Below are 24,048 nucleotides of genomic sequence, written 5' to 3'. Positions count from 1 at the left end.
TTATGTATAGTCAGCCTGATAACTGAAGGCGACGCAGAGAAATACAAATCAGTGTGTAGAGTTGGAAATTTTTGTGTTCATTGAAAAACATGTGCAGTTCACTTATACGCGGAGCACCATTTTATAACTGCTTGGCATTTTGTACCGGTTACTGGTGCAGAACACTTGAAGATGGGACTAGAAAATATTATATTCATTGTACTTATTACTCAGTGACTCGCCGAGTAAGAAAAAAGAGCAAGTATGCGTGTAGTAAGAAATTTTCCTTTGCCTTTGAAATACTAAATGATTACTAATTTTATACTTTGATATTTGATACTTTGATTTACTTTGATTTGATACTTTGATTTACTTTGATTTGATAGTTTGATTTGATATTTTGATTTACTTTGATTTGATACTTTGATTTAATTTTGATTTGATAATTTGATTTACTAAATGATAAATGATAAACGATGGTATGTTACATACGATTTAGTGATGTATTATTGATACGGTATGAAACTATTGAGTTAAATGAAACGAATATGCACGGTGTGTCTATTCGATCACAATCAGTTAAGTTTTATTATACTTTTACAGTAATTCGTAAAATTTATGCAACATCTATACTGTTTTATCTTCTGGTGTTACTTATAATCAGCAAGAACAATCAAAAACACGTTAAGGCACAGTATTCAAAAATATCTTGATATGCACGAAAGCTACTCAAAGCTATTGAATAATTAAGACACAATAACACGCCGAATAAATACTAATTCAGAAGTCAAACAACAAAAATCAGCGTTATACCTACAAAATTTGTAGGTATAATTTTGTAGGTATAACGCTGATTTTTGTTGTTTGACTTCTGAATTACTATTGAATAAAATTGAATGATTTTTTTTGGGGGGGGGGATTTCGGCTAGTAGATTGTCAGTGGCGTAGCTAGGGGGGGCAAGGGGGAACATCTGTCCCCGGGCGCAGCGTCCAAGGGGCGCCAAATTCATGCTACGAAATTTTTTTAATGAAACGTTTTATATTCTTTGCACACAGAAAGGGGCGCAAATTCTTCAATTGGCCCCGGGCGCTGGAAACTCTAGCTATCCCCCTGCAGATTGTTGGAAGAAAAATGTTGATTAAAAAAAAAAAAAAAATGCTTTTACTTCGTTAAAACAAAATGGCGTCCAAGCAAAAACTATCAGGTTGCTGTAGCAGGGTTGGTCGCCAAATTTTCGCCAAAAAATCGCCAAGTTCTTTAATCCAAAGATTAACCTATCTTTCTTGCATAACTCAAAAACGAGTAGCCTCAGAACGTTGAAATTTTGCATATAGGAGTGCTATAACATATAGTTATGTACCTCCTATTTTGGTTGCAATCGGCCGCATCAAAAGTACATAAATATATGTATATAAATTTTTGGAATTTTTTTTTCCATCCGTCCGTGTGTGTGTCTTTGTATTTCGTAGATTTTGCGGATTTTTAATGTACAAAATCTACAAGACACACACAATGGCGCGATCAATGCGTCGAATAGAAGTATGTTTATATATATTTTATTGTATATTTATAGATTTTTAACATTAATCTAATTCTATTTTAAATATTTAATGTTTTTGAGTAAACTTTGGTAGAGAAATGGAATGAAGTTTGCGATATATAGGACCTCTAGAGTATTGGAATTCACGAATGATGAGTAGATTTTATCTTCTGTAGTATCTTATGAAGAAAATGTGGATAATTCAGGAACCTCTCCAGGGAATGCAAAATGTAGAGAAATAAATTTAAAGCAATATCCAAGGCCCCATTCGGGAAAAATTTGTTAGGACACTAGTTTACTACTAGTATTGATGTTTTCTATTATGCAGACAGTCTTCTTTTTAGCAATTCTTATGAAACCCTAGAAGAAATTGAAAACAGTTTTATAGAGTTGAATTATGTCTTTAATATTAGAAGGGCAGATAGAATTTAAAAGATAGAATTTTTATCCAGAATTTGGTAAGTTCATCGATCTGTGAGACTTAAATGTAATCAGGCACTTATCTAAATGCGTTACGGCAGTGAAGGAGTTTTTATTGCTGAGAAATTAAGTTTTATTGGACGTTTCAACTGGATACATAAAAGCTTGACACTGCTTTATTGTTTAACAGGAAATCATTTCTTACTGAAATCTGAAGCGAAAAATCTAACATTTTATTGAATGTTTTTAAACATGTTATAATCCCCATGGTATTGCATGGAATAGATGTACTGGTTTAGTTTGGTTTATTTGATTCAAGTTTGCCCTCGAGTGCTTACCTTAAGGGAAGATGCCTTCGTGGAGAACTTCCTAAGGAAGCTGGCAAGTATAGACATTGCACATGAGAGAAAAACCACAAAAATGCCCTGTTCGCGGGATTCGAAACTCGGTCCGAACTACCAGTCGATATGCCATTTAAAAAAAATCTGATGTGTACACCACATGACTTCCTTGTGCGGAACATTAAATTATATGCATTTTTTCTTGCATTTCATTTAAACTTATTGGATTGAATTAAATCTACTTCGCCGACAGCGCATAAACCACAATAGAATAAATGCATTCTTTAAAATTCACTCTAGTATTTGTATACCATAGCGACTGGGGCTAGATTCACTTAACAGTATTAATAATTATATGACAGTTAACTTATATAATGATTATATAACGGAAACTAAATTAACTGTTATATAATCCAATAATTATATAACAGTTAACTTATATATTTCGTTCATATTATAACTCATAATGCACAAAATTTATATCATTTAAAGAATAGAATAATTTAATCGTTGCCACATGTTCTATTCAAATATTATAATAAAACTAGAATGATGTATAAAAGAAATTAAGCAAACAAAACAAAAAAGAAACAGTTTTCACAGACGATTGAGTATTTCTCATTGAATTAATTCCGTTCTCACTTCGCGAGAAGGCAAAAATGCATAAAAACTCAAAATATCTATATTAAAAATTACGAAGTAAATCTTAAACACTTATTTCCTCGAAAAATTCCAGAAAGAATTAAGCATGATTTAATTGGCAATAATAAATGAATGCGTTATCTTTGTTTTTGCGAAGCTAAGTTTCTCTAGATTTGCAACAAATCCACTAGTCTCTGTTTCAAATGTAACAAATCTTTTTAAATGGCCGCCATATAAAAAAGGCTTAGCGGCACTTGGACAACTTTAAAATTGTTGATAATTCTAAAAATATTGCATACAGATTTACTAAAGGCATAAAAACCTTAACCGGAAGATAAGAACAGCATAATACAATCATTTTTAAAGCAAAAAATGTACAATTTACAAACATATAAGAGTAAAGAAGCTGAGATCACTGAGCCGGGTAACAGAGTGGATCCAAAATTAGTTTTTCAGAATTGTGGTTACTGTCTTGCTTGATATATAAATATATTTATATACGTTTGGTGCGACCGATTGCAACCAAAATACGAGGTGCACATCTACATGTTATAGCAGTCCTATATACAAAATTTCAACGTTCTGAGGCTACTCGTTTTTGAGTTATGCAAGATACGTATGTACGTACATAACGTTCGTACAGACGCCACGAAAAATTCTCTTCAGAATTAATTTTAAAGCAGTTTTATAATTTTTCTAAACGAAAAGTGTATTTTATTCTGTCCTTACGTACAGATATCACGCAAAAACATCGCTAAATTGCATTCGATAGCGGTCAAAATGGATATTTTCATTGAAATATGCTGCCTGAAACATTTCGCGATTACAATACTTCCTTTTTATTTCGTACAAGGAAGTAGAAATCGGTATGGCATTATCAGAAAACCTCCAATTTTTTGCCCAAATACTTGTTAGAGCAATGCTGTATATAAATCATATATGTAACCTAAGTCATACTTTTAAGTTTTGAGACGTGAAGAAAGCAAATTAAATTTCATCAATCGACCAAAAGTAGAACGGGAAATATTGAACTAAATCTGCATTTTTTAGGCCCAAAGGGACTGTTAATTATTAAATTCATTTTGGCATTTTGCGTCGGCTCGCTCTTCAAATTAATGCCGCCAAATATTAGAGCCCTGAATTGTATTTAAAGAAATTAAATAACTAAACATCTGCATGAATGATTTTTATTTTTTATTACTAAATTTGGTACTTTTCCGTTTTGCCGGCGCAAGCGATAAAGTCGCCAATAATGGTACAACCGATGCCAAACGGAATATTCTCGCTGGTAACCTTTTACGCCTCCTTTTCAAAACAAGTCGCAGCTTTTTCTTATCAGATTGATTGTTTCTTTCAATACGGTATATAATTACATAGAATTTTTATCAGATAGTTCAGTTTTATGTCTAAGGCCATTTTCGGTCAATTAGGATGCAATCACAGCGCTTACCCGAAGCCGAAAATATAGAAAAGGTAAAGTCAAGGGTTAAATTCATCGATTCTAATGAGAATGCATTAGATTAGCGAAGTAAAGCACTGCAGTTTTACATAATTCCTGAGTAAGCTATTCGTACGAATTGAAATATTTCTTGCATTTAAACTTGTGTTCCACATTAAGATTTAACTTGAAATTAATGTAAATAATTACTGAGAGCATTAGATTTTTGTAGAGTAGTTTACGTGAGATGAGATCGCTTGGGGTCACGTGATATGAACCGGCGAATCAGGATGTTGAACCATGTAACATAGTAAATTCTTAAATTAATGTCTTTTTACAAATTTATTGGCTTTTTATAAAATTTTAAGCGATATTAAAATGTTTATGCCTTCAAAAAAAGAATTCTTAGAACTGACATTTTTTAAATATTTTTTATGTGTATACTGTACGTTGTCGCCAATAAAGTCTGCTTGGCGAGATTTGCGCCGGCGAAACTGAAAAGTACCCTAAATTTTTTTGTGTAGTGTATATATATTTATATATGTTCCTTGCATTATGGAGAAAGGAGCCGTAAAAGTTTTAAAATCTAAAGCTCTAAAATTTTGTGATAAGAGTCGTAAATGTTTTAACACGCATAGAATACACACATTGAATTTGTGTGTAGAGACATAGAATAGTGTGAGGTCTATGTACCTCACACATAGAATTTTTCATTTATTTTGTTTTGAGCGAACATAATGAAATTTTACGATCAATAGAAAACTTGGCGATTTGAAAGCGATGAAATTTTTATTATCAGTAGCAAACTTGGTGATTTGAAAGTAGTGTGTTGCCACTCAGCAATGCATAAGTTATTTTTCTTTCAAATTTATTGGTGATTAAGATGCAATAAGCATTTAACATTTAAAATATGCTTTTACCTATATTTGAAGTTTCTGCGCGAGGGCACTGGCGTTACTTAAAAGTTTGAGTTGGTGAAATTTATTTCACATATTCTGAATCAAAAGAAACGTGTTGCCATTAACCGAAATAAAATATTTTCATCTCTGAAAAACGAGTGACATTCCTCAAAGCATTAAATATTTGATTTTTCGTTCAAATTTAATGTCTTTTATTGACAACAAAACGCTTTAAAAGTAAGTAATGCAGTTTTTTTTTATCTCTGTTATAATTACTAACTTGATCAGCCGAATTACATTAACTGGCCTCACTAAAATCGTACTTATTTTTCGATTTTCTAACTATTTTCGGAGGCTAGCCTCGTAAGCTTAGGTACAAAGTTAATATATAAAAGCTGATGTGTACACCACATGACTTTCTTGTACGGAATATTAAATTATGCGCATTTTTTCCTGCATTTCATTTAAACTTATTTTCTCTAATTTCATTAGGTAGATTTCTCATTGGACTAATTCAGTTGTCACTTCGCGACCAGGCAAAAATACGTAAAAACTCAAAAAATGTAGAAAAACATAAAACACCAAAAAAATTTAAAAAATTAAAAAACAATATTTACAATTAAATTTACAGTTCAATGCAAAAATCAAGCAATTAGTCCAGCAGGCAAGACAGCAGATTTCCGGTTAGGCTTAGCCGCACTTAAATAACTTTCAAATTGTTGATAATTCTACAAATATTGCATGCAGATTAACTAAAGGCATGAAAACCTTAACCGGAAGGTAAGAACAACATAATTCAATCATTTTAAAGCAAGAAATACATAATTTACAAATATATAAGTATAGAAAACTGAGCTCACTGAGTCGAGTAACAGAGTGGGCATATATATATTTTTAGTGATTTATATATTTTTTACATTAAAGTTTACGAAGTAAATCTTCAACACTTATTTCCTCGAAAAAATTCCAGAAAGTATTAAGCATGATTTAATTCGCAATAATAAATGTAGGCGTTATTTTTGTTGTTGCGAAGCTTAGTCTCTCTAGATTGGGAACAAATATACTATTCTTCCGTTTCAAATGTAAACAAATATGTCCGCCATGTTATTTATAACTTAACCACACTTACACAGCTTTTAAATTGTTGATAATTGTACAAATATTGCTTCCAGATTTACGAAAGGCATAAAAACCTTAACCGGATGATAAGAACAACATAATTCAATCATTTTTTCAAGCAAAAAATGTACAATTTACAAACATGAGAGTAAAGAAACCGAGATCCACTGAGCCGGGTAACGGAGTAAATATATATATATAAACATATTTATATACGTTTGGCGCGGCCAATTGCAACCAAAATACGAGGTGCACATCTACATGTTATAATAGTCCTATATACAAAATTTCAACGTTCTGAGGCTACTCGTTTTTGAGTTACGCAAGGTACGTACAAACGTTCGTACAGACGCCACCAAAAGTTCTCGTCAGAATTAATTTTAAAGCAGTTTTATAATTTTTTTTGGAGGAAAAGAGTCTTTTATTCTGTGCTTACGTACAGATGTCACGCCAAAACATCGTTCAATTGCATTCGATAACGGTTAAAATGGATATTTTCTTTGAAATATGGTACCCGGAATTTTTATTACAATACAATACTTCCTTTACTTACTTCGTGCAAGGAAGTGAAAAGGATAATTTCCGCTTAGAGAAAAATAAGCATATAAACATAAGCGCAAGACTCATAATCGAAATAATTGCTACTGTGTATTCGAGAAAATTTTGGTGTTTTACATTTTAAACTTCGTATTCAAAATATCTCCACAATGTTTATAAAACTTGACATAAGAATACGGCAGAAAACGAGCAATACAACCACAAGAAAGGGACAAAAAAATCTCGTGCAAAAGTCACATCCACAGAAAACTCAACAGATGGTCGTAAAAAGGGGGGGGGTTGTCGAGAGGAGTTAAAGAATAGATATAGAGCACGCATGCTGTCTATTCACATCCAGCCCCTTCTGAAAATCTTCCTGATTTTTACCGTCACAAAGAAGTCGTGGAAGTCACTCCCCCCCCCCATCCTGAAAAGATATCTGGGGACTTTCTAAAACCTTATTATACAGCGCCGCTTGTTGGCTTTATAAAGCCTGTGTGAAATCTAATGATAAATAATCGTAGTATCCTGTTTGCAATGAGTGGTAATGGTTTCATAGATGGGAACACATGTGGTGACTGTTAACACCACTGGCAGAACTGATAATGTTTTTTATATGATCATCATGGCAGCGTATTTGTGCTTTATTAGACAATCTATTTGTCATGTGACGATCGGTTTTTCTTGCTTTCTTTTTTAGTTCTGTATATGCCCCTTTTTTTACGCGATTGTGAATGGTGATTATGCAGTGTTCGGTATAATAAGTGGTGTCATATTATCATGTTGTCGTAACACTGTCCGATCGGGTGAGGATGAATTGTAGACCATCTGTTACTGTGTGCCGATGAGATAAGAAAGTAATTGATAGTTCTGGCTGTCGTCTTAGTCCGTGGATGTTAACGCGGGGTGTTCTGGAACTACCGGGTTAACATAACGAATTTGCAGTATCTTGTTACATTTAACCGAATGAGGGAAGCTAAACAATTTTCGGTACTTTTCCGTTTCGCCGGCGCAAATCTCTTCAAGCAGATATTATTGACGACAACATACAGTAAAACATGTTAACAAATGTTAATTCTAAGAAGTTTTTATTTCGAATTTTTTTTTTTCATATTAATATCGTTTAAAATTTTGTAAAAAGCCAATAAATAAGCACAATAAATTTGTAAAAAGACATAAATTTAAGAATTTACTATGCTTTCATGGTTCAACATCCTGATTCGTCGGTTCCTATCACGCGCCCCCCAGTGGTCTCATCGTACCTAAACTACGCTACAAAAATCTAATTCTTTGAGTAATTACCTACATTAATTTCAAGTGACATCTTAATTTGGAATACAAGTTTAAATGCAAGAAATATTTCAATTCGTACGAATAGCTTACTCAGAAATTATGTAAAACTGCAGTGCTTTACTTCGCTAATGCATTCTCATTAGAATTGATGAATTTAACCCTTGACTTTACCTTTTCTATATTTCGGCTTCGGGTAAGCGCTGTGATTGCATCCTAATTGACCGAAAATGGCCTTAGACATAAAACTGAACTATCTGATAAAAATTCTATGTAATTATATGCCAGTTTTGAAAGAAACAATCTGATAAGAAAAAGCTGCGACTTGTTTTGAAAATGAGGCGTAAAAGGTTACCAGCGAGAATATTCCGTTTGGCATCGGTTGTACCATTATTGGCGACTTTATCGCTTGCGCCGGCAAAACGGAAAAGTACCAATTTTTGCATTTAAATTTGTATTCCAAATTAAGATGTCACTTGAAATTAATGTAGATAATTACTGAAAGAATTAGATTTTAGTAGCGTAGTTTACGTGAGATGAGATCGCTTGGGGTCACGTGATACGAACCGACGAATCGGGATTTTGAACCATGAAATCATAGTAAATTCTTAAATTAATGTCTTTTTACAAATTTATTGTCTTTATTTATTGGCTTTTTACAAAATTTTAAACCATATTAAAATGTTTATGCCTTCAAAATAAAAAAAAAAATCTTAGAATTAACATTTTTTGTGTGTATACTGTATGTTGTCGCCAACAAAGTCTGCTTGGCGAGATTTGCGCCGGCGAAACGGAAAAGTACCCAAAAATTATTTCAATTGGTACGAATAGCTTACTCAGAAATTATGTAAAACCGCACTGCTTTACTTCGCTAGTGCATTGTCATTAGCATTAATGAATTTAACCCTTGACCTTGCCTTTTCTGTATTTTCGCCTTCGAGTGAGCAGTATGATTGCGTTCTTATTGACTTAATTACTGCGAATGGCCTTAGGCCATAAAATTGAACTATGTGGTATAGAAAGAAACAATTAACATGATAAAAAATGGCTGCGAATTGTTTTGAAAATGAGGTGTTAAAATCTTACCAGCGAGGATATGTCTTTTGGCAACAGTTTTACGATTGTTGGCGACTTTCTCGCCTGCGCCGGCAAAACGGAAAAGTACCCAGTTTTCTTTTCAATAGGAGGTTCTCAGTGATGCACGTCTTTAAACTTCCCAGGAATTTGTAAAATTGCTTGAAAATTTTCACTAGTGCCAGAATTAAAGCAAAATTACTTATCAAAAAGCAAAATTACCAGAATTAAACCAATTAACTGTGATTGACAAGTATACTCGGCATGCGCATGAAGCAGTCTAAGCAACGCGCGTGTAAAGCAACGTAACAGAAAAAGAGAAGAGAAAAATAATAACAAAGAAATTGGAGCTAGTGATTGATTATAGTAAAAAAAAAGGATGGAGTGGATATGAGCGATGGAATTATCATAGTGTACTCCTCAGCAAGAAAACGACTCAAAAAGTACTGCAAAAAGATATTTCTCCATTTCTTTGACATGGTGTCTAAATGCATTCACGTTATATAAAAAAATAATGGAACATTATCGCGTATCAACTTTTGGTTCAAATTTATTGAAAGAAATCAATGGACACAAACTCTGCCATTTAGGCCTAATATACGCCAATTAGGTCGGAATGGTCGGAAATGCTTTCCTGGCACGGTAATGAGACACAAGTCAAGAAAGGACACGAAAGGGGTGACAAAACATGCTTATGGTTCAGATTACCACAAAAACAAAGAAAAAACAACAGAGGCAACGATCATCATCAAAGAATGTGTTCGAAATTACGACCCGGACTGTGATGCAGGAACCGCGCGTCATGCATCTTCCATTCGCGATGCAGGTCTTCAATGCGGAGATGTGATGCCTACGTCACAGTCCGGTGTCGTAATTTCGAACACCTTCTTTAAGGGGACTCATACACCTTAAAACCCATAAGATGTTCGAATAGGTCACTGTTGCAAGAATTGGGATAACTTATTTATTTTAAAAGAAATTACTACCAACGTTTTACAGCTGACTACATAATATAGCTGCTTTCTGAAATAGTCATCAGAAAGTTTGTGTTGCCACAAATATTTTTATAATTTAATCCGCTTTGTGACAACAGTTTTGGTCGTGTTTCCAACTTGCGCGCACAGTTTAAAACATTCTATTTCATAATTTAATTCCATACTAATATATAGCTTTTAATAACTTTTAGAAACTACTGTAAACCTAAAATTCTAAAAATTTCGTGTTCAATTTTTATTTTATTTTGAGTCGAGTTTATAAAATGTATTTTATTAACAAAATTTGTAATGTTTTCGTCCATAAAATTTCTCATTATTAAAATATTTATCAGATTGTTGGTTCAGTTCGAAAATAGTGCCCATATAAAGAATTCCATCCAATTTCAAGTATGTGCCATTAGCCATTTTTAAAATATCATGCGCGCAAGGTGGAAACATGGCGAAATATTTTGTCACAAAGAGGATTAAATTACAAAAATATTTGTGGCAACACAAACTTTCTGGTTACTAGTTTCTAAAGCAGCTATATTATGTAGTCAGCTGTAAAAAGTTGGAAGTAATTGCTTTTAAAATAAATAAAATATCCCAATTCTTGCAACAGTCACATATTCGAAGATCATGAGGGGTTTAAGGTGTATGAGTCCCCTTAATGACGATCGTTGTTAGCCCAGAAGAGCTATTAATTTAGTTTTGGCATTTTGCCTTGGTTTACTATAAATATCGTTTCACTTTTCAAATTGTTGCCACCGAATATTAGAGCCATATTTAAAGAAATTAAATAATGAAAAATCTGCACAAATGTATTCATGTTTCTCGTATTATGATAAAACAACGTTACCTAGAGCTACCAAACTTTGAATAACATAATCTGCCACAGAATATGGGCATCTGGAGGCCTTATATGGAATTTGAAATTTGTTTTATTGACGATTTCATGTTTTGTAACACTTAAACACATTTTTGATTCACAAACTCAGCGATTTCAAAGCGAGCACTGTACGCGGGGGGGGGGGGGAGACACATTATATCCAGCGCTGCTTCATTATAAAGCTAAAAGACAAAAAAAAGTTACTACAATTAGGGGTTAGTAGGAGTGAGTATAGCTGCAGTCTGCGAACTCAGCAAGAGCGTAAAAAACCTTTTGGGCGACCCTTTTAAATGTGAAATCTTTCAGATTTTTTAATAATTTTAATAATTTTTATATAGGAACATAAGCAGAGTTTGAGACTATTCATTTTCAACAATCGAAACGTCGTTGAATAAATGCTTAAAAAAATTAAGAGAAAAAGATAAATACAGCCCGAATTGAGTGAAGATTTTAATCTTCTTCTAATTTTCCATACTTTAACCAGTATTTAGTTAAGTTTTGATATACCAATCAATCAAGTTCATTAAACTTTAAATATTTTCTTTCATCAAATTTAAGTTTTATTTAACTTCCTAAAGGAATTTTTGAGAAATTTCTGGGAATTTTTAAAGGTTTATTAAGGACTTCATTTCAAAAAAATTTTGGGAAATTTTTACTTCAAAACTTTGATATTAAAACATTTCAGTTTCTCTTAATTACTTTAATTTTTTGCAATTTTCACACAAAATATCTTTCACTTAATTTTTTTAACAATTTTCACAATTTTTCAACAGAACACACATTTCAAATTACAAACAGTTTACATTTTTTTCACATACCACTTCACTTTAATTTCCTCCAAGCAAACATACATCTCTTAATTGGCTCAGTTACTTAACTCCCTAAATAATTGATATTACTACCTTTAGCATTTTTAATTTAATTTAATTAATATTTATTAATATTTACAAAAAATTTTTTACTATAACAAAGAAAGCAGCTTGACACTCAACTTTACCTACATAAGCGCCATCTATATAATTTGAAGAACACACTTACTTCTCTTTCACAACACTTTTGCAGACCCCAACACTCATATAGCAGGTAAGTTAGAATTAAAACTTATTATTTACTTGCTTTAAGTATTTTTTAAAAAAAAAAAAAATTATGTTGTATCTAAGTATTTTCTAAATATGAAATTATATTTTTAAATTTATATTTATTTTAAAAATTGTGAATTAGTTCTCTTTGTTTCTTTTTGTTTTTTTATTTCTTATTGGTTTATATGGATTATGTATAGTTCTTTTATAGTTTCTTTTTATTGATATGCATATACGTGTAGGGGAAGTTTCTGTAGACAAGGATTTCTAAAATACATTGGTTTCTAGATTTTTTTATTATTTTATAAAAAATTAATTTTTAAAAAATTTAATTTTTTAAGAAAAAGTTTAATTCTTGACTTTACTTGCTTGTTTCTCAAAAGACTTAATTAGTATTTTCATTTTTGAACTTTAATTCTTGAATGTTAATACTTAAATGTTAATTTCTAAGGGTACCACTTTATTGGAATTACTTTTGGTTTTGACTTTTACCCTTGCCTGCATGAATGACGAAACACGAATTGAATGATTGGAGAGTTAGGTTTGGAGGCAACTTCCCCTTGATAAGTCTGTCTCCTGCCTACTCTACGATCATTCACATATGCATTTTTTGAAAAAAATTGTTTAATTTAATTTTAATTTATTAAATTAGTAGATTTATTTTCATGGATAGATTTTGCACTTGATTTGCTTATGCTTCTGAATTTAAATGATATTGTAGATTAGTTCGAGAATTAAATCTTTTACATGTTTGCATATTTTTAAATTATTTTAAATTATTTTGGCTTTTTTCCTTTTTTTTTAGAATTTAAATTTGCTTTTTTACTTTTATACGTATTTGTTAAGAATTTAAATTTTTTTAAATTTAAGCATATGTATATATATGATCTTAAATTCATTTAGTGCGAAAACAAGTTACTACTACTTGCGCAATTGCTGCAAAGTTAGTTAATAATAATTTATTTCCTAAACATTATTGATTAATTGATTATATTATCTCCTAAGTTTAATTAAAGTAGAATTACGTAGCGTATTCGGAAACTAAGTACCGTTTCATTCTAGCGCCGTCGCAGCGCTGTGGTAGACGTCACGCGCATGCGCACTACTCTTTCTTGTTCACTGACTTTCAATTGTCGCCATTTTGGTTGCTCTATGTTGTGTTTTCAGTTTGCTGTGCACATTCAAAATGTTTATTAGAATTAGTTCTCCCGCTGACTGTGAGATTCGTGCCGTGATTAAATTTTTGAACGCCAGGAATGTTAAACCGGCCGAAATTTATCGTCAAGTGACAGAAGTTTACGGTGAATACGCGATAAGTGATGGAATGGTGAGAAAGTGGGTAAGAATGTTTAATGCAGGTCGGACAAATGTCCACGCCGAGGCTCGGAGTGGTCGGCCTTATGTTGTAACCGATGATTTGGTAAGGAAAGTTGATGAAGCAATTCATGAGAACAGACGCTTCACAATGACAACTCTTTCAGAGGCATTTCCACAAATTTCACGTACTGTTTTGTTCGAAATTGTGTCTGACCGCTTGAATTATCGCAAACTGTGTTCCCGATGGGTTCCAAAAATGCTCACTGGTGTTCACAAAACAAAGCGACTTGGTAGTGCCCTGACATTTCTCACGCGTTACAGTGATGAGGGAGAAAACATTTTAAACCAAATTGTGACAGGTGATGAAACTTAGGTGCGTCATTTCACGCCAGAATCGAAACAACAATCGATGGAGTGGAGACGCTCACTAAAGGAATTGTGTTGCTCCATGACAATGCTCGGCCCCATACTGCTGGTGTCACTCAATCGTTAATTCGACAGTTTCATTGGGAGCAGTTCGATCACCCGCCGTACAGCCCGTGCTTGGCGCCGTCCGACTATCACTTGTTCCTGCACATGAAGCGCGAGCTTGGTGGCAAGCGCTTTGGATCTGACGATGACACGAAAAATGCTGTGGAGCCGTGGTTATCGAAACTGGCGGGAAGTTTCTTTGACGATAGTTTACAAAAACTGATCACCCGGCTATGACAAGTGTTTGATCATTGGCGGAAATTATGTTGAAAAATAGTTTAAGACATGTATTTTCATGTAAAAATAAAATTGGATTCGAAAATATTGTTTTACTATTTTTTTTTTTCAAAACGGTACTTAGTTTCCAAATACGCCTCGTATTTTAAGAGTGAATCCATACTGGTAAGTTATATTTTGAAAGATGTTTTGAAGTAATTTGAAAGCAAAATGTTAATGTTTTAACGGGGACTGGAGTTAAATCATCATGAAGAACAAAATTTCAATTGTAAAAGGAAAAATTAAAAACATGTAATCATTGTCATTGATCGGAAATTAGTTGACTTTTCAAGGGGAACAAACCAACTGCTGTTCAATGAACAATAATTAATAAAAATACGTAAATACGAAGGTGTTTCGTCTTTACTCGAGTTATAAGGTAAAGCCAAACCGGCAATTCTAGTCAGGCAATATTTCCGCGAATAGAAGGGATTACGAACTAATGCTGATACTCAAAGAACTTATTCTTATGAAGCATTTTAGCCAATTCAATTTGGAGTAAAAAGCAATTTCTGTAGAGAAATCCGAAAAAACTCGAGTCCCCGACACCTTCATGTTTATGCATTTGAGTTCTATATTATTTGTAAAAATTAAACATTGGAAATTGTCATTATGAAATAGAATTCAAAGTAAAGTTGAAATAAACATAGATTAAAAATAAGATAAATAATGCAAACTTTGTAAAAACAAATAAAAAATAATATAAAAATATAATAAGAACAGTGAATGTACATGAAGATATAAAGGCCAGAAAAGGTATTAAGTAACTTACATTCTTTCTAGTGGGGAGTTGGCAAAGTGTTCTCTTCGTGTCTGACTCATATGTGTAGGGTGTCAGAAAATTCTTAGCGGCAGTGGGGGCTTTGAATAATATCAGTCGGTAAGACTTGAGTGAAGTAGTTTAGGAAATAAATTATCATATATATATATATAATTGCCATTTGCACAACCAATTGTCTATATTAAAAGTGCACACATAAAAAAATTAGATTAGAAATTGGTTACTGTTTATTTAAGTTATATTTAATTCTAAAATTTAGTACGAAATTTGGGCCTGTTTAAGAGAGATCAATTTCTTTATATCTGGGTCTTATTTCACTTAAATTTAACCGTTAATTAGGATCCAATTTTAATTTTGTTCTGCATTTCTTTTATAAATAAAACGTGGAAGAAAATCCTTGTTCATACAAGTAGGTTGTCCAAAAAGGCTATAACAATTTAACAGCTTTGTTTGAAACGCCTGTAAATTCTTTTTGAGGTTCGGCAAAAATTGACAAGTATGTTATTTTTGAAATCTTCAGCTAGAGTTCGATCACGGGCAATTTCTTTCAATTGTTCTTTTTCTTCGGGAGATTTTTAATTTAATAGTTAAAAATCTGATGTGTACACCACATGACTTCCTTGTATTGGAATATTAAATTATACGCATTTTTTCTTGCATTTCATTTAAACTTATTGGATTGAATTAACTCTACTTCGCCGACAGCGCATAAACCACAATATAATAAATGCATTCATTAAAATTCACTCTAGTATTTGTTTACCATAGCGACACTCTGGCGCTAGATTCACTTAACAGTATTAATAATTATATAACATTTAACGTATATAATAATTATATAACGGAAACTAAGTTAACTGTTATATAATCCAATAATTATATAACAGTTAACGTATATATTTCGTTCATATTATAACTCATAATGCAAAAAATGTATATCATTTAAAGAATAGAATTATCTAATCGTTGCCACATGTTCTATTCAAATACTATAATAAAGCTAGAATGATGTATAAAAGAAATTAAGAAAACAAAACAAAAAAGAAACAGTTTTTCACAGACGATTGAGTATTTCTCATTTAATTAATTCAATTCTCACTTCGCGAGAAAGCAAAAATAAACTCAAAACATCTATATTAAAAATTACGAAGTAAATCTCAAACACTTATTTCCTCGAAAAAATTTCAGAAAGAATTAAGCATGATTTAATTGGAAATAATAAATGAACGCGTTATCTTTGTTGTTGCGAAGCTAAGTTTCTCTAGATTGGCAACGAATCCACTAGTCTCCTGTTTCAAATGGAAACATCAATGGCCGCCATTAAAAACAGGCTTAGCGGCAATTAAACAACTTTAATTCTAGAAATTCTAAAAATGCTGATAATTCTAAAAATATTGCACACAGATTTACTAAAGGCATAAAATCCTTAACCGGAAGATAAAAACAACACAATTCAATCATTTTTAAAGCAAAAACTGTACAATTTACAATCATATAAGAGTAAAGAAACTGAAATCACTGAGCCGGGTAACAGAATGGATATATATATAAATATATTTATGTACGTTTGGTGCGGCCGATTGCAACCGAAATACGAGGTGCACATCTACATGTTATAGCAGTCCTATATACAAAATTTCAACGTTCTTGAGGCTACTCGTTTTTGAGTTATGCGAGATACGTACGTACAGACGCCATGAAAAATTCTCTTCAGAATTCATTTTAAAGCAGTTTTATAATTGTTTTGCAGGAAACCAGTCTTTTATTATGTCCTTACGTACAGATATCACGCAAAAACATCGTTAAATTGCATTCGATAGCGGTGAAAATGGATATTTTCGTTGAAATATGCTGCCTGAAACTTTTCGCGATTACAATACTTCCTTTTTACTTCGTACAAGGAAGTAAAAATAGTTTGTTTCTTTGCGTACCACCAGTTGAGAACAGCTGCGCGTTTCCCGTATGAAATCTGAAATCAGTTTACTTGAAGAAACTTTCAGTGTCTGCCTAATTAAGTTTAACCCAACTTAAGTATAAAAAGAAAGACCATCTGAAAGCTATGAAATTATAATATTTCATAAACTTCGTTTCACTGCCACCGTTCTCAATAAAAGGAAGAAAAAGCTATTTAAAAAAAATCGCTTTCAAAACATTGACTAACTTTTCACCCTAAAAATTAATAATAAAGTTATAAATCAAGTCGGACCAGCACCTCCTTCTATACTATATTCGCCCAACTTCCCTTTCAGCTAACGGTTAAAAAGTAAAGGCGTTCTGTAACAACAATAAAAAATAGGCACGAATATGATATAATAAATATTCTCTAACGACTTGTTGATAATCAATTCTCGAACCAAGAGCAGGGTCAATGAATATGCGTAGGGGACCCTGAAAGGAGAAAAACATTAAAACGAGTCCTCTTACAATAGCTTACACTAAATCACGCCCCGGACAAAATAAAAGCTAATAAATAAAGGTCTCATTGCCCTTCTCCCTAGACACAAAGGGGGCCGAAGCCGGGTAAAGTATTTATGACGTTGCACTGCAAAAGCCACACGCGCGTGTCTATTGTGAAAGGGACTACCTAAAAATTAAAGAACCAGAAGCTGTTATAGGTCAGATATTAAGGGGTAGCCATATCGCCCCCGTCGGGTTCAAAAAGAAATTCACAAGACGTTTATAAAGTTTCAGAATTGAATTTTTTTCAGGCAACGCCAAGGAGATTGCAAAAGTATATTTTCTGGACAATAATTACTAATGTATCAATTATTAAAGTGTTTTTCGGAGAATCAGTGGCGGGTTTGATGAAGAATCGATGGACGATTGACGACTGGATGAAGAATCAATGGACGATTGACGAATTCATGAAGAATCGGTGGACGATTGAGGATTTGATGAAGAATCTATGGACGATTGACGATTTGATGAAGAATCTATGGACGATTGACGATTTGATGAAGAATCTATGGACGATTGACGATTTGATGAAGAATCTATGGACGATTGACGATTTGATGAAGAATCTATGGACGATTGACGATTTGATGAAGAATCTATGGACGATTGACGATTTGATGAAGAATCTATGGACGATTGACGATTTGATGAAGAATCTATGGACGATTGACGATTTGATGAAGAATCTATGGACGATTGACGATTTGATGAAGAATCTATGGACGATTGACGATTTGATGAAGAATCTATGGACGATTGACGATTTGATGAAGAATCTATGGACGATTGACGATTTGATGAAGAATCTATGGACGATTATACTGGATACATTGTAAATACTGCTTACGTACGTTGCAGATACCTGGCTAATATCACATTGCTATGCATTTAACTATACATGTTGCATATACAGTACATTTTCGATATGCGCGAGATTGCTATGTACACGCTTGAGACTACGATATAATTTGGTAATCATCAACGAACTCACCTCACATTCCAGTTACGCGCAGCAGTAAGTGCAAACGAACAAATTGTCATCACCAGATTTACAAATGACAGATATCGCGCGTATTTGGGAAGAACTGCTTAATCTTGCAACCAGCGAAGGGTTAAACAGGCGCTCTCCACTTAATAGTTATAATTCTGTCACCTCAAAGTACTCAAAAGCAAGAAGGATCATGTCTTGGTTCTAAAAGCCAGGTATTGCTAAATAATAATTAATGCATCAAAATTGACTTTTGTGTAAACATCATTCAACTCGGTTGAAAGAAATTTGAATGAAGTCTTTTATTTTTATACCCTTTATAGTCTTTTATTTATTTTACTGGTATGAATGTTAAGTTACTGGACATGCCTACAGTTCTTGTAAAGCAATTATTGCAAACAAAAATCTCAAACTACTATTTATTCTTTGAAGTTAAATCTCACCAGGATCGCCCCAGTTTAAAGGTATTTCAAAATCGTATTTTGTTAAAGCTTCAAATCTGAATGTTTACAAAATACACTCATGTCCATAAATTAAGGATAATTCGGAGTCAGGTGGAAATCGAACTCTAAAATAAATATATCACCTGTAAAATCACTACACACATCTTCAAGAATCATATGCAAATTTCAGAAAGTAACCAGATGACACCGATGGTACGTCACAATGACGAGAGTGTAAGAGAGTGATATATAAGGAATACAGGCAAAGAAGTAAAATTGTTCGCAGGCGCTTTATAACCATTTCAGTGCAATAACCGAATAGTTATGACACAAAGGACGCATTTGGATGATTTTTTACGTGGTAGAATTATCGGCAGTCTGGAATGTGGGCGTACCCAACTGGAAGTATCAGACGAACTTGGAATTGCCCAGAGTGTCATCTCCAGGCTTTGGCAACGATTCCAAGATGATGGTAATGTGAGTAGACGTTACAGTACAGGTCGCTCCAGAGTTACAACGCCGAATGAGGACCGGTATTTGGCAGTTACTGCCAAAAGAAACAGGCGGAGCACAGTCTCAGACCTGTCTCGTCAGGTCTCTTCAGCCACTGCTGTGACAATTTCAACGCAGACCGTGTACAGACGCTTAGGGCAGATTGGTCTATATGCTCGTAGATCTGTCAGATGCGTACCCGTTACCACCAAGAAAACATCATTGAACGACACCGTTATGGTCGTGCAGGAGTGATTGTTTGGGGTGGAATTATTCTGGGTTCCAGAACTGACCTGCATGCTCAAATTGGAACCATGACAAGCCAAAATCTATCGGAACGTCATTCTGGAACAACATGTACGTTTGTTTCGGGGTGCCATGGGCGCACAATTTGTGTTTATAGATGACAACGCCCGTCTTCACCGTGCAAAACATCGTAAGCGAATGCCTTCAATTGGAGGATATCACCCGGATGGACTGACCAGCTTTCTCACCGGACTTGAATACAGTAGAGCACGTGTGGGACATGCTTGGCCGACGAGTTGCAGCCTGTCAACCTCCTCCTACATATCTACCGAAACTTCGAAGAGCATTGCATTGCTTTTTGAGTGGTGTAATATCCGCCAAGATCAGATCGATAATTTGATACTCAGCATGCCTAGGCATTGTACGGACTGTATTGCGTCGTCTGGGAAACATATAATGTATTAGCAATCATACCAACCATGTAATATTGCCTTTTGTACATAGGTTTTTTTTTTTTTTTTTTTTTTTTTTTTGTAATTTGCTCCAGGGAGAAAAAATCGCTAATTTTTTTAATAATATCAAACACATGGCATCTTTTTTTGCTCTTTACCTTTTGTTTAATAAATAAGCTTTGCAAATAAGTCGAATTTGTTTTGCTTCTAACTCTTCCTTTGCCTGATTTTGCATTATCCTTAATTTATGGAAATGAGTGTATATTGCACGCAGAAACTTTTGTACTTAAAACGCTTAGTTTCCATATAATAAGAGATACAAAATAACAAGTTTCATTGCGTGAACGGTAAGGAGGCTTTTTGTACTCTAGAAAGTTACTTACGATTACGAGGTATTATATCCAAATAATGTATTGCTATATTAAAATTTTATCACCGATAGTAAAGGTAGTAAATGAATAAAACGCAGGGACTTATTTCGTTCCCCCCCTGACGGGGAGGGGCGAAATAAAAAAAAAACAGAGCAACTATTTTGACGTCTTTATGTTTCTAAAGAAAATAATAGAGCCATAGTTGCAGCTGCGCTATTTCTGAAACATTTAGCACCGGAAAATTAAAGATTTATTGACGTGCAAAATCTACAATAAGAACGGCAATTGATTATGGGAAAGATTATTGTTATCCAAGGGCTGCTTGACAATTTGGCGACGAATTTGGCGATGAAAAACTTATATCGTTAAAAAAAAAAAGTTTTAGCGGTAATTGTTTAATGTGTCAGTACACATATACTTCTTAACTGCATTCTTTACATTTTTAAATAACCATTACAAATTCTTATTTTATATACATACACACACTGGTATTTGTATTTTTGTAGTGAATATTTATTAGCTGCCAAAGAAATGAAATTATTGAATGCTATTCATTTTTAATTCCTTGTACGAAGTATTGTAATGGCGAAATATTGAGTAACATAGTTCAGAGCATGAGATGTTCAAGTTATATTTTTAATTCTAATTTCTAAATAAGTTGAGATATTTAGAAGCAACAAACTTGTATATTAATAAATGGGACTTTTCACTTTTTAATTATATATCTAAATCGAAAAAAAAAAATTGGGGTTAAAAAATAGTTAAAAACACGTATATTTCTTTTAATTCTCAGTCGGCAGCATTCGCATGTAAATATACTGCGTAAATAAAAACTTTTTTTTTTTTTATGTTTTTTCAGGCAAAAACAGATTTCTTTGCTTGAGAGACTTTGGGAGAAGAACAGCGCCAAAACAAACTTTACAGAAAGATTTGGAGAGGAATGTAAGTATTTTAAATTTTAATGTATCGCGTAATCTTTATTTAATAATTCAAATTTTTACTTTAAATTGCTATGCAAATGGTGTTGAATTGAAGAGTTGTAACCTCATTCTTTCAATCCTTTTTCAGTTATTTATGGTTAAGTTCATATTTCCTAAGTATTAAGTGACTCCGAAATGAAGATGAGTTTTTCCTCAGAAAGTCCTCCATGAATACATCCCTTCCCTTAGGTAGGTAACCCTTGAGGCTTTGACATAATCTCATGAAACTAAACCGAGATGAAAATAATGACGCGAAGTCAGTTTTAAGCTGCATCGTCATCTGTCTCATTTAGAAGAAAAAAAAAAAAAAAAACCATACAAAAATTTCGAAAGCAGATCGCCTTCGGAAACACTGTTATTAATCTCTCAAGCTTTTTTGTGTTCTCTTTTAAATGCGGGCCCACCAACGGCCGAGCGGTAAAGTCGCTGAACACTGGTAGTTCGGTCCGAGGTTCGAATCCCGCGAACGGGTTGGCTGCATGGGTGTTTTCGTGGTTTTCCCCATGTGTATGCGAGTAAGTTTCCCTTAGAAAGTCCTCCACGAAGGCATCCTTCCCCTTAGGTAGATAACCCTAGTGTGCTTTGCCATAATTAAATACACCACCACACCACCTTTTAAATGCGTCGAGAACGTTTAAAATCGTCGGCTTCAAAATGATGTGTGCGTATATGAAGATTCTTATTTACAAATGATTTTTTAAAATGAGGAAGCGTTTCCTGTATTTATGTAATTTGTTAGCTAACTATTTATGATAGGCACACCAGCTGCGGAGCGGTAAAGTCCCTGAACACTGGTAATTCGGTCCGAGGTTTAATAGAAAAACAAGTTCGAAATTCACAAGTCAACGCTTCAGTGCGTACATGTTTGGTGAAATTGTGTTCAAAATGTGGTCTGTTTGTGAAAAAATGTGGTACATGTTTGGTGAAATTCTGTGCTCAAAATGTGTGGTTAGGTTATCACAATGAGAAGAACGTTATGCAGATTCTTTATCATTTAACTAGCCGCTAGGCCGCGAGTCTTCGTCTGGCTTTTAAATGTACCGTAAAAATGCCTAAAGGGAATACCAAGCATTAAATTTTAATTCTGCACAGAATTTTACTCTGCAGAATCACTTTATCAAAACAAAACAAAAATTCTATAAAAAATATATCACATATAAAAAAAAAATTACAATGAAATAAGCAATGTTCCTAATACAAATATTGATTATCCTATTAAACCAAATTCTCGTTGCAAAATCTTAAGAATTCAAATGGTATAAAGGAAGTTAAGAACATTGTTTCTTAAAAAGAATCATGCAAAACTTTTTATACAATTTAAATTATATATAATTAAAACATAATATAAAAAAGACAATGAAATAAGCAATAAATCTCATATTTTCAAGAGAAAACAGTCAGCGGTCCAGTATCCAAAGCAGTGAATGAAAAACTGTTGCCAAAACCGCATTACGAAAAGAATGAAATTATTCAAAATGATACCATTTTATCAAGAAATATAAAATAAAAAAAAAAATTAGTCGAATTTTGAAAAAATCGCTTCGAGGGGCACTGGCTCTTGTATCTATGTACCCAATTTCATAGCCCTGGATCTATTAGCTTACACGCAGCAAGAGATTTTATATTTTGTAAAGCATTTGTGAGTTTTTGATTAACAACCTCAACAATTTCAAAGCGAGGAATGGCAACACGGTACGAGGGGAAAAAAAATTATCTCCAGCGCGCGAGACTATGTATCGGAAATTGTACAGATAAGCTCATTTTTAAATTCGGTACTTACGTATTAACGCAACCAGACCAAAATTCGCATAAATCGCCAAATTTGGCGACCCTACTTACGGCAACCCTACGTGTTATACGTAGTTTTTCGTAAAGAAATTATTTTTCTTACTGGTTAGATTGAATGCCCTGGAATACTTTAACTATGGGTATTTAGGATCTGCCTGCGAGTGAAAAAGATGCTGTTGAATTGTTGCAGGGATATGGAATTATACCGAACGAACGTACTTGTAAAAATTCTCATAAAATGAAACTGTATTTTGGAAAGCAAATCTTCTGGAAATGTAACGTCGAAGAGTGCAATCAACATTTGGGTGGGAGAACCGGAAATTGGTTTGAAGGTCTCCGAATTTCATTTGTGACAGCGGTGCGCTTCATTTATTGGTGTAAAGAGTTAACCTCAATTAAATTTTCTGCAGAAGAGATGGGAATTGCTGACAAAACTGTTATAGATTGGCCAAAATTCAGCCAGGCCAAATTCCAGCAACCAGGCCAAATTCACATAAATCGCCAAATTTGGCGACCCTACTTACGGCAACCCTACGTGTTATACGTAGTTTTTCGTAAAGAAATTATTTTTCTTACTGGTTAGATTGAATACCCTGAAATACTTTAATTACTTTTTTGGGTACTGTACCTAACAGAAGCGCCGTTACCCTCATGGAAAAAATTTGCGAAAATATCAAGGAAGGAAGCATCATTTATTCGGATTGCTGGAAAGGATACAATACAAGTGAGTTCGAAAATGCTGGATTTCTGCATGGAACTGTTGA

The 24,048-nt window shown here is 33.3% G+C and overlaps 1 long non-coding RNA gene across 2 annotated transcripts in view; it reads left to right on the top strand.

Moving 5' to 3' along the window:
* The window catches only part of LOC118189240 (uncharacterized), a 111,906-nt gene that overhangs the window by 27,289 nt on the left and 60,569 nt on the right, over positions 1-24,048 (top strand). Inside the window, exons 2-3 of one of the 2 annotated variants that reach the window (XR_015039906.1) lie at positions 21,376-21,458; positions 21,585-21,685. This is a non-coding gene — a long non-coding RNA (uncharacterized LOC118189240). The remainder of the gene's footprint in view (positions 1-21,375; positions 21,459-21,584; positions 21,686-24,048) is intronic. The other variant, XR_004758228.2, reaches the window with a different exon arrangement.

The sequence above is a fragment of the Stegodyphus dumicola genome, chromosome 2 (genome assembly GCF_044657685.1).
Source record: "Stegodyphus dumicola isolate Sdum_Otavi_A_Nest chromosome 2, ASM4465768v1".
In the NCBI taxonomy this organism is placed as follows: Eukaryota; Metazoa; Arthropoda; class Arachnida; order Araneae; family Eresidae; genus Stegodyphus; species Stegodyphus dumicola.
The sequence above is the reverse complement of the archived record's forward strand: the minus strand, read 5'-3'. Positions and strand labels throughout refer to the sequence as shown.